Source organism: Carlito syrichta, unplaced genomic scaffold (genome assembly GCF_000164805.1).
Source record: "Carlito syrichta isolate Samal-C Ts95f unplaced genomic scaffold, Tarsius_syrichta-2.0.1 Scaffold303604, whole genome shotgun sequence".
In the NCBI taxonomy this organism is placed as follows: domain Eukaryota; kingdom Metazoa; phylum Chordata; class Mammalia; order Primates; family Tarsiidae; genus Carlito; species Carlito syrichta.
In genome coordinates, this window is record NW_007247700.1 from 1,083,464 (window position 1) to 1,091,361 (window position 7,898).

A 7,898-nucleotide genomic window follows, 5' to 3' on the forward strand; every position below is an offset into this window, starting at 1 on the left:
GAAAGAATTTTTCAGGACCCAGGCTGACCTTGAACCCAGAATGGGATGGGTTGGGGAGCGACCACACAAATACTGGAGTTGGGAGGATGATGAGGTGGAGTTCTTGTCCAGAAGAGACTTGTGCTCTCATGGCTCAGGGCGGCAGCTGCCAGGGACAGTGGCTGCCAGGGAATGGGAAAAGCGAGTCCGACTGCCAGGAGGTGAGAGGGAGAGCAGGAGAGCTGAGTCAGGGCAGCGCTGGATGTGGAGGCAGGCTGGCAGGCCCTGGGACTGATCCCCGGGGGGCTGAATCTTTGCTCTGCGTGCACATCTGCTGGCAGACTTTGGCTAAGTTTTTTAACCTGTGTCTCAGAGTCCTTATCTCTAAAACAAATAAATAAATATACCTGCATCACAGGTTGTTATGAAGGTTAAATGAGATTAAAAATGTGAGAAACGCTGAGACAGCAAGGTCTAATAGAATTTTCTGTGATGATGAAAATGTTCTCTGGGCTGTCCATTCAGTAGCTCCCAGCCATATGAGGTCATTGAACACTTGAAACTGACTAGTAAGACTGAGAAACTGAATTTTTTTTTTTTAGTTGGAGTCTCACGCTGTTGTCTAGGCTGGAGTACAATGGTATGGTCATGGCTCACAGCAGCCTTGATCTCCAAGGCTCAGGTGATCCTTCTGCCTCAGCCTCCGGAGTAGGTGGGACTACAGGTAAGCGTCACCATTTGTGACTAATGTTTTGATTTTTGTTGTAGGGACAAGGTCTTGCTATGTTGCCTAGGCAGGTCCGGGACTCCTGAGCTCAAGCAATCTTTCCACTTGGGCCTCCCCAAGGGCTGGGATTACTGGTGTGAACCACCAAACACAGCTGAGAAATTGAAGTTTTAATTTTTTAAAAAATTAACTTCAATGCAAACAGTTGCATGTGACAAGGGGCTGCCTTCTTGGATATTGCAGGTTTAGACCAAGGACGGGTGGTGGGAAGTGCTTGGTGAAGGTGAGCTATTTGCCGTAAGAAGAACGAGTCAGGAAGCTTGAGCCACCGGAGGCTTCCTGCCAACCTAAGTTTCTTTGGTGAGGCCAAGAAAGATGAGGTGATTTGTGCAAAGGGGCTCAGCCATAAAGCCTGCTGGGATTGGAGTCACATCCCTAGCTGGAGCTAGAGATCCAAGGGAAAGACCTGAGACCATTTCTGAGTTTGGTCCAAAAAAGAGAAATGTATCAAAAGCATAATACTTAGAACAAAAGAGGAAAAGACCAGATGATGGAGCTGGACTGGGAATGGAGCCCTGGGCCTGGCCTGCAGGGTGGCAGAGGTGCTGCTCACCACCCTAATTCCCCTGTCATCTCCTCCCAGAGAGCTAGAGACCCATGAAAGTGTCAATGGAAAACTTCATTTGTGTCAGGTCTGCAGCGACCTCTTGTGGCTACATGGACAACAGTTGCCCTAAGTAGACAATATTAATACTGAAATGTCATTCTCTCTTCACCCACCCACCATGCATCCATGCATCCATCCATCCATCCACTCATGCATCTGTCCATCCATCCATTCGTCAATTCATCCATCCATCCTTCCATCCAAGTATTATTATTTTTAGCTCTTGCTATGCGTTTAGTCTATCCCTACCCTCACAAGCTCAGGAAGTGACAGACGTATACTTGGGTCTTTGTGCTTCTTACTGCATCCCCCCATGTCTCCCTTATTCTGCTTATCACACTGTATTGCATTTATTTTGCTGTCTTTCTATAGAAAGACTTCCAGTCTGTGATCTCTTCGAAGGCAAGGACCAAACTGAATTCATCTTTGTGTCTCCAGGCCTAGCACAGTAAGAGGGTCAAGATACACCTAGATATACTTGTTAGGAGTTCTGGAGTTAGAAAAATATAGGTTATTGTCCTGGTTATGCTGCTTACTAGGTGAGGGACCTGGGGCAGTGACTTAACCCCACTCAGCTTCCGATTTTAAATTTGTAGCATGGTCATAATGACACCTAATTTTTAGTGTTGTGAGGATGATTACACTTTCGCAAACACAATATCTTGTACATTCACTTCTTCACCTGAAATTGGATTTTTCTATCTTCTGAGGAACCCTACACTACCAATGCTATACTGTCCTTCCTCTCCCAGGAGCTCAGTCACTCTATGGGCACTGGATCTTTCTCATAGGTGCTTCTGAAAGATGCTAAAACCTTTTTTTCCCCTTGCTTTCTTTGATGACCACCAACTTTTATTTTTTTTAAACTAGTGAAAGGTCACATCAAAAGATGAAATAGAATCCAATCCAAAAAGATTGGACCCCAAAGGCACTGCTCCAACTACTGATGTGAAATGCTCAAAATGCATTCTCTTCATTTGCCTTCCCCAGTGGACCATTCAACATTTAAGGACATTTGCTGTACATGACACAAAAGGATCTGCAGGTTGAAGTAAAGATACTCTCCATACAAGCAAAATGTATATCTGGAAAATGAATTGTGACTGCATATCACTTGAACACAGATATGACGTATAACCCGAGTCAACAAAACTAACACACCAAAGGACTAATCTTCAGGAAACCCTCCTACTTAAGTCCATTCTCAAAGGCCAAAGCATACTCTGCAGAGGCAAAAAGAAACAGAAGACAGTATTTCTAGAAAAGAGTAGTTACAAACAGAAGCAAACCTGGACTCTTTACTCACCATTTTAATACTGCTGCCAACTATAACAGATTAAAATCTGTACACATGACAAAGTGGAAAAAAGTCCCAAAATGCAGCCGTTTCAGCAAAAGAACATACTGACTAAGGATTACTACAGTTAACATCGCTACAGTAAAAACAATGGCGAACAGGGATTTGGCACCACATTTACAAAGTAAAAGCATGCATTGTTAATACATTTTGGATAGCTCGCAACAGAAAAGGGCATGAAGATGGAAACAAGGGGCACCTTGAACAAAACTCCTTATGACTGAGACAAACAAACAATAATCAAAGTGGTCAATTTAGTAGATATGTAGCAGCAGTCATTGGTTCTGTTTGGAATTTAGCAATTTGCATTTCTGATTGGCAGCTGCCCTACGTGTGTCTGTATCCAAGAAGATGACTTTATCACACTACATCAGCATTTATCTAGTCATTTAGTAATCAGCACTAATAAGCTGAACCTTCAACCATACGCTTAAAGAGAGAGCTAGAATCTCACTGAAAATTTCTCCAATGTAATTACTGTCTAGAAACCATAGTGGTACTCTGAGCAAGACAGTAACATAAATTATATCCCAAAAAGCTATATTTATAGCCCCAGGAACTGGAAATAATTTTAAGTAATTATGGAAATATTATAGTCTGACCATATCAAGAGTTAAAAATAAAGAGTTCCTACTAAGAGGGGTATTTTCAAGATGATCTAGTCACATCATATGCATAGTTAAGGTTGTTTTAATAAAGATTCTTTTGCAAACAAAGAAATAAATTTTAGTAAAGTTATTCTTCTCTTGGTGAAAAAACTTTAAAAATGAACTACTGGTGGTTTGTTAAGAAAGGGGGGAAAGTAAGCTACCTATTAAAGTTCTGGAATGCATCACCTCAATCCCACATCTGCCGAAACAGTTGAGATTATAAAATCCAAGAGATGTCTTGAAGGTCGAATCATACTTTATAGTTGTTCCAATTCCAATGTCTGACTTTAGCATCTCATATCACTGAAAAGGCCCCTAACGCAGAAGATTGTGCTAAAGAGTGTTAAAATTCTGCATGCTGCTGCCATTCCCTGGTCCCGTTCTTGCTTGCAGCTGCCCCATGAGACAGCAAAAGATGTCTGGTCTCAGCACTCCACACTGCAGTAACTTTCACGAACCACACTTGTCAATACAGTCCACATTCCTTTAAGTTGTTTTTAATGATGACATCTGTAACAGCATCAAAAACAAACTGCGTGTTCTTGGTGTCTGTGGCGCAAGTGAAGTGAGTGTAGATCTCCTTGGTGTCTTTTCTTCTGTTCAGATCTTCAAACTGACACTGAATTTAAGCAGCCGCCTCTTCATATGTACTGGAACCTGTGTATTCTGGATAACAGATAGTTAATGGACTCCTCTTTATTTTGACCTCAAAAAGGTCTTTCTTGTTAAGGAAGAGAATGATTGAAGTGTCTGTAAACCATTTGTTATTACAAATGCTGTCAAACAGTTTCATGCTCTCATGCATTCGGTTCATCTCCTCATCCTCAGCCAGAACAGGGTCATAATCACTGAGGGCCACACCGAAGATAATTGCTGTCACACCCTCAAAACAGTGGATCCACTTTTTTCATTCTGATCTTTGGCCACCTACATCAGACATCTTGAAGTATAGGCCTTTGAAGGTGAAATGCGTTTCCACAATGCCTGTGGTCTTCACTCTTGTCCGAAGAACATCTTGCTGAGTTGGAATGTAGTTGGTTTGGGATAGTCTATCCAAATCATTTAGGTAATATGAACCAGAATCATTGAGCTGGTATACCCCGGATCTGCTGAAGCAAGCTTGCCCCGCCATCTCGCCATAACTGTTTAATCACTCCTGCTAGTTCTGGAGTCATGACCCCTTCTTCAGCACTGCCAGCTAAAACAAATAATTGCCAGGCATCGTCTGCTCTGGCAGCTTCCCCAAAGTCGATCTTTAGCCGTCCCATGGCTCTTATGATTGCAATGACGGACTGTAGACGATGACTTTATATTGTTTACATTCTTCTTCTGAATAGCCATCCTCATGAATGATTTTCATCTGTTTCATGATGGTACTTTTACCAGATTCTCCAGCACCGAGGAGCAGCAGCTTCACTTCCTTGGCCGCTTTCTCTCCGTCCTCCCATAAGTTGCGGTCCATCATCTTGCTTTGCTCCACTGTCGCCTTGTCCTTTCAGGGCTCAGCATGCAGCCCATGGCTGCGGAGGCGAGAGAGGGGACCGGGCCCGGACTCTCACATACCTCGGGGACCGTGGCTCGGCAGGCTGAGGCGGTGTCTAGGGCTGGGCGGCGGCCCTCTCCCTCCTAAAGCCTTTAAAAAAAAATCTTAGAAGCAAACCAAGCCCAGCCAGCAACTCTCCCTTTAGCTCCATACCCGTGGTGAGCCCCTGTTCACAACCACTCTTCTTGAAAGAGACACATTGGTGTTGCAGATGGAACAGATGTTATAAAATGTAAGTCTCCTCAGCCCTCAGAGAATCTGGGTGGGGACGCACTTCTAGCAGGGAGCAGCCTTGCCCGTTACTGAATGTTCCAATTAAACGCATTTTTCTTTAGCCGCCGCAAAGCAAAAACGTTTGGGAAGCAGTAATGTGTGTCAGCTCACCTCTCACTCATCCTCAGCCCACTCCAGTTTGGCTTCAGCCTCCTTTACGTCTCTGGATAGCCAATGGACAGACAGGTCCTTGTCCTCATTTTATCCGGGTGCATGCTAACATCGTGACTGTAGATCATCTCTCCTTCTTCAACCACCATGATGCAGCCCTCTCCTGGATCTCCTCCCACCTCTCCAAGTCTCACCTTCCCAGGTTGCTCTGCAGTTTCACCTCCCTCCTATAGTGGCTCTGAATGAGATATTCAGACCCTGGCCCCAGGTCTTTTTCTCTTTCCACTAACCCATTCTGCAAGAGAACGTTTCCCTCGCTAAGCAGTCTCATCTATGCCTGTGGTTTGAATTGCCACCTCGAATCCAACGAATCCCAAATTTATTTTTCCAGCCCAGGTCAGCAGCCTGAGCTTCAGGATCTGAGCATCCAACTGCATACCTGAGAGCTCCATGTGGGGGTCTAGAGACTTTTAAACCCAGCCTCTAGAGACTGAACCCAGCCCCTACCTCCCAGCCTGGCCTTCTTCTGGCGTTTCCTGCAATAACTGTCAGCACCGCTCATGTTGTGAGTCAGAAACTTGGTTGTCATGCCTCTGGTCTTTCTCAAAGTGCAATTAGCCCAGCAAAAATGTTCCCATTAACTTGACACTTTTGGATGCTAGGTATTGTGTCTGTGGGTGCACACACACGTGCTTTGTGTTTCTGGTGTTTGTCATCTCCCCACTGTCTACTCTCTCTACCAGTCTGGGTGAGTCCCAGTTGTGCCTTAGATTTGCATTTATAGGACTCTGTTGTAGAAACTTCTCCCTGGCCACTGTCCCCACCCAGGCTAAGCGGGGTGCATGCCCATCCCATCATAGCAGCTGGCACTTACCTCTGGGTGCACTCCCCCAAGGGACTGCAAGCTTCCCGAGGGCAAGGGCTAGCTGTCTTGGTCTCTGCTGTGCCTTTGGTGCCTGGCAAGAGTTGGGTCCAAAAAACTTGTATAGGATGGAGATTGCAATGATACAGAGGCCCCCTTCCTGCTACCCCTACTTATGCACAGGAAGGGTCAATGCGATGGCTGCTGGATTGTCACCTCACTGCCCACCTTCAGGCCCTCTCACCCTCTCATTATCTTATTCACAAATATGCGGATTTTAGGGTGAGAATTCTTTGACTAAAGATGGTTGGTTGACTCTGAATTAGCTTAGTATCCAAATAACTCAGTCCCTTAATAAGTTCCTTCATGGCAGTAGGAAATCGTCAGGTTCTTTGGAAGGACGCCAATTTAATTTCTGCTGTTCCCTTAAATCAGAACTCCTGGATCCACTTCTATTTCCTTACTTTTAATCTTATCCATACCCATCATCACATTCCTTCTTGAATGTTCTTTCCTAGGCAGCATGTTAAAAATTTTTCAGTGAGCTTCCGGTGAAACATCCTTGTCTAGAACTCTGTGCTTACCAAGAGCTGCTTTAGAAAATAAAGAATGGCTCCGGAAGGTCTGGGAACTGCTGGAGGCTCAGGCTTCCCTGGAGATGGAGGGAGAAAAGCGTATATAATTAAAGTGATAAATTGGATTTTTTTTGGGTTCTCTGTTTACCACTGTCAAACATAATCTATTTCATGTATTTATACAGAATGCATAAAATAGGTCAGATTTAATTTTCTTCAGTTTGCTTATTTTCTCCTCCAGTTCCCTGGAAATCCAGATGGAAATGGGAAGACTATAAAACTCGTGCATTTAGAGGAGACGGTGGTACAAAATTTAATGCACTGGACCCTGGGAATTGGACACCCCAGAGCAAGTAAAAAAGTAAAAAGAGGTAATGAGGTGTCTGGGGTCTGGAGTCAGACAGACCCGAGTTAATCCTGACTCAGTTGAATGCAGTTGTGCGGGTTGGAGTCCATTATTTTTTTTTTCTTTTTTGAGTGAATCAGAATTTCATCACTCTGTTGTCCAGGCTGAAGTGCAGTGGCACGCTCACAGCCACTGTAGCCTCGACCTGCTGGGCTCAGGCGATCCTTCCACCTCAGCCTTCCAAGTAGATGGAACCATAGGCATGTGCCACCACGCCCGGCTAATTTTAAATACTGCATTCATTGTAGAGATGATGTCTTGCCAGGTTGCCCAGGCTGGTCCCGAACCCCCTGGGCTCAAGGCAATCCTCTCTCCTCAACCTCCCAAAGTGCTGGGATTACAGGCGTGAGCCACTGTGCCCGTCCTGGAGTCCATTCTTGCTCCTCTCCTCGAAACACCCCTTGCTGCATTCACTCCCTGCACCTTCCCACTGGCAGTGTCTCTAATGCGTTCTTCTCCTCTGCATATGGACACACACACATTATCCAAAGTAAACCAAGGCTTGCCTCTGCCTCACTCACCCCTTTCAGCTTCCACTTCATCTTTCTCCTTCCTTCACAGCCAAAAGACTCATCCACACCCACCCTCTCTTCTTTCACAATCCCTACTCCCTCCCTAATCCAAGGTGATCTGGCCTCAACCCCCACCATTCCACTCAACAGCTTTCGTCAAAGTCAAGGGAGACTCCTGTGCTGCTCGCTCCAAAAAGCGCTTCTCTGACTTCCGCTTACTTGGCCACTTGGTATTT

General features: G+C 45.1%; 1 pseudogene across 1 annotated transcript; it reads right to left on the reverse strand.

Moving 5' to 3' along the window:
• Nucleotides 1-2,649: 2,649 nt before the first annotated feature.
• LOC103261108 lies at nucleotides 2,650-4,866 on the reverse strand (annotated as a pseudogene). The gene has a single exon (XR_002482003.1). The product of XR_002482003.1 is annotated as a guanine nucleotide-binding protein G(k) subunit alpha pseudogene (transcript).
• Nucleotides 4,867-7,898: the final 3,032 nt, after the last annotated feature.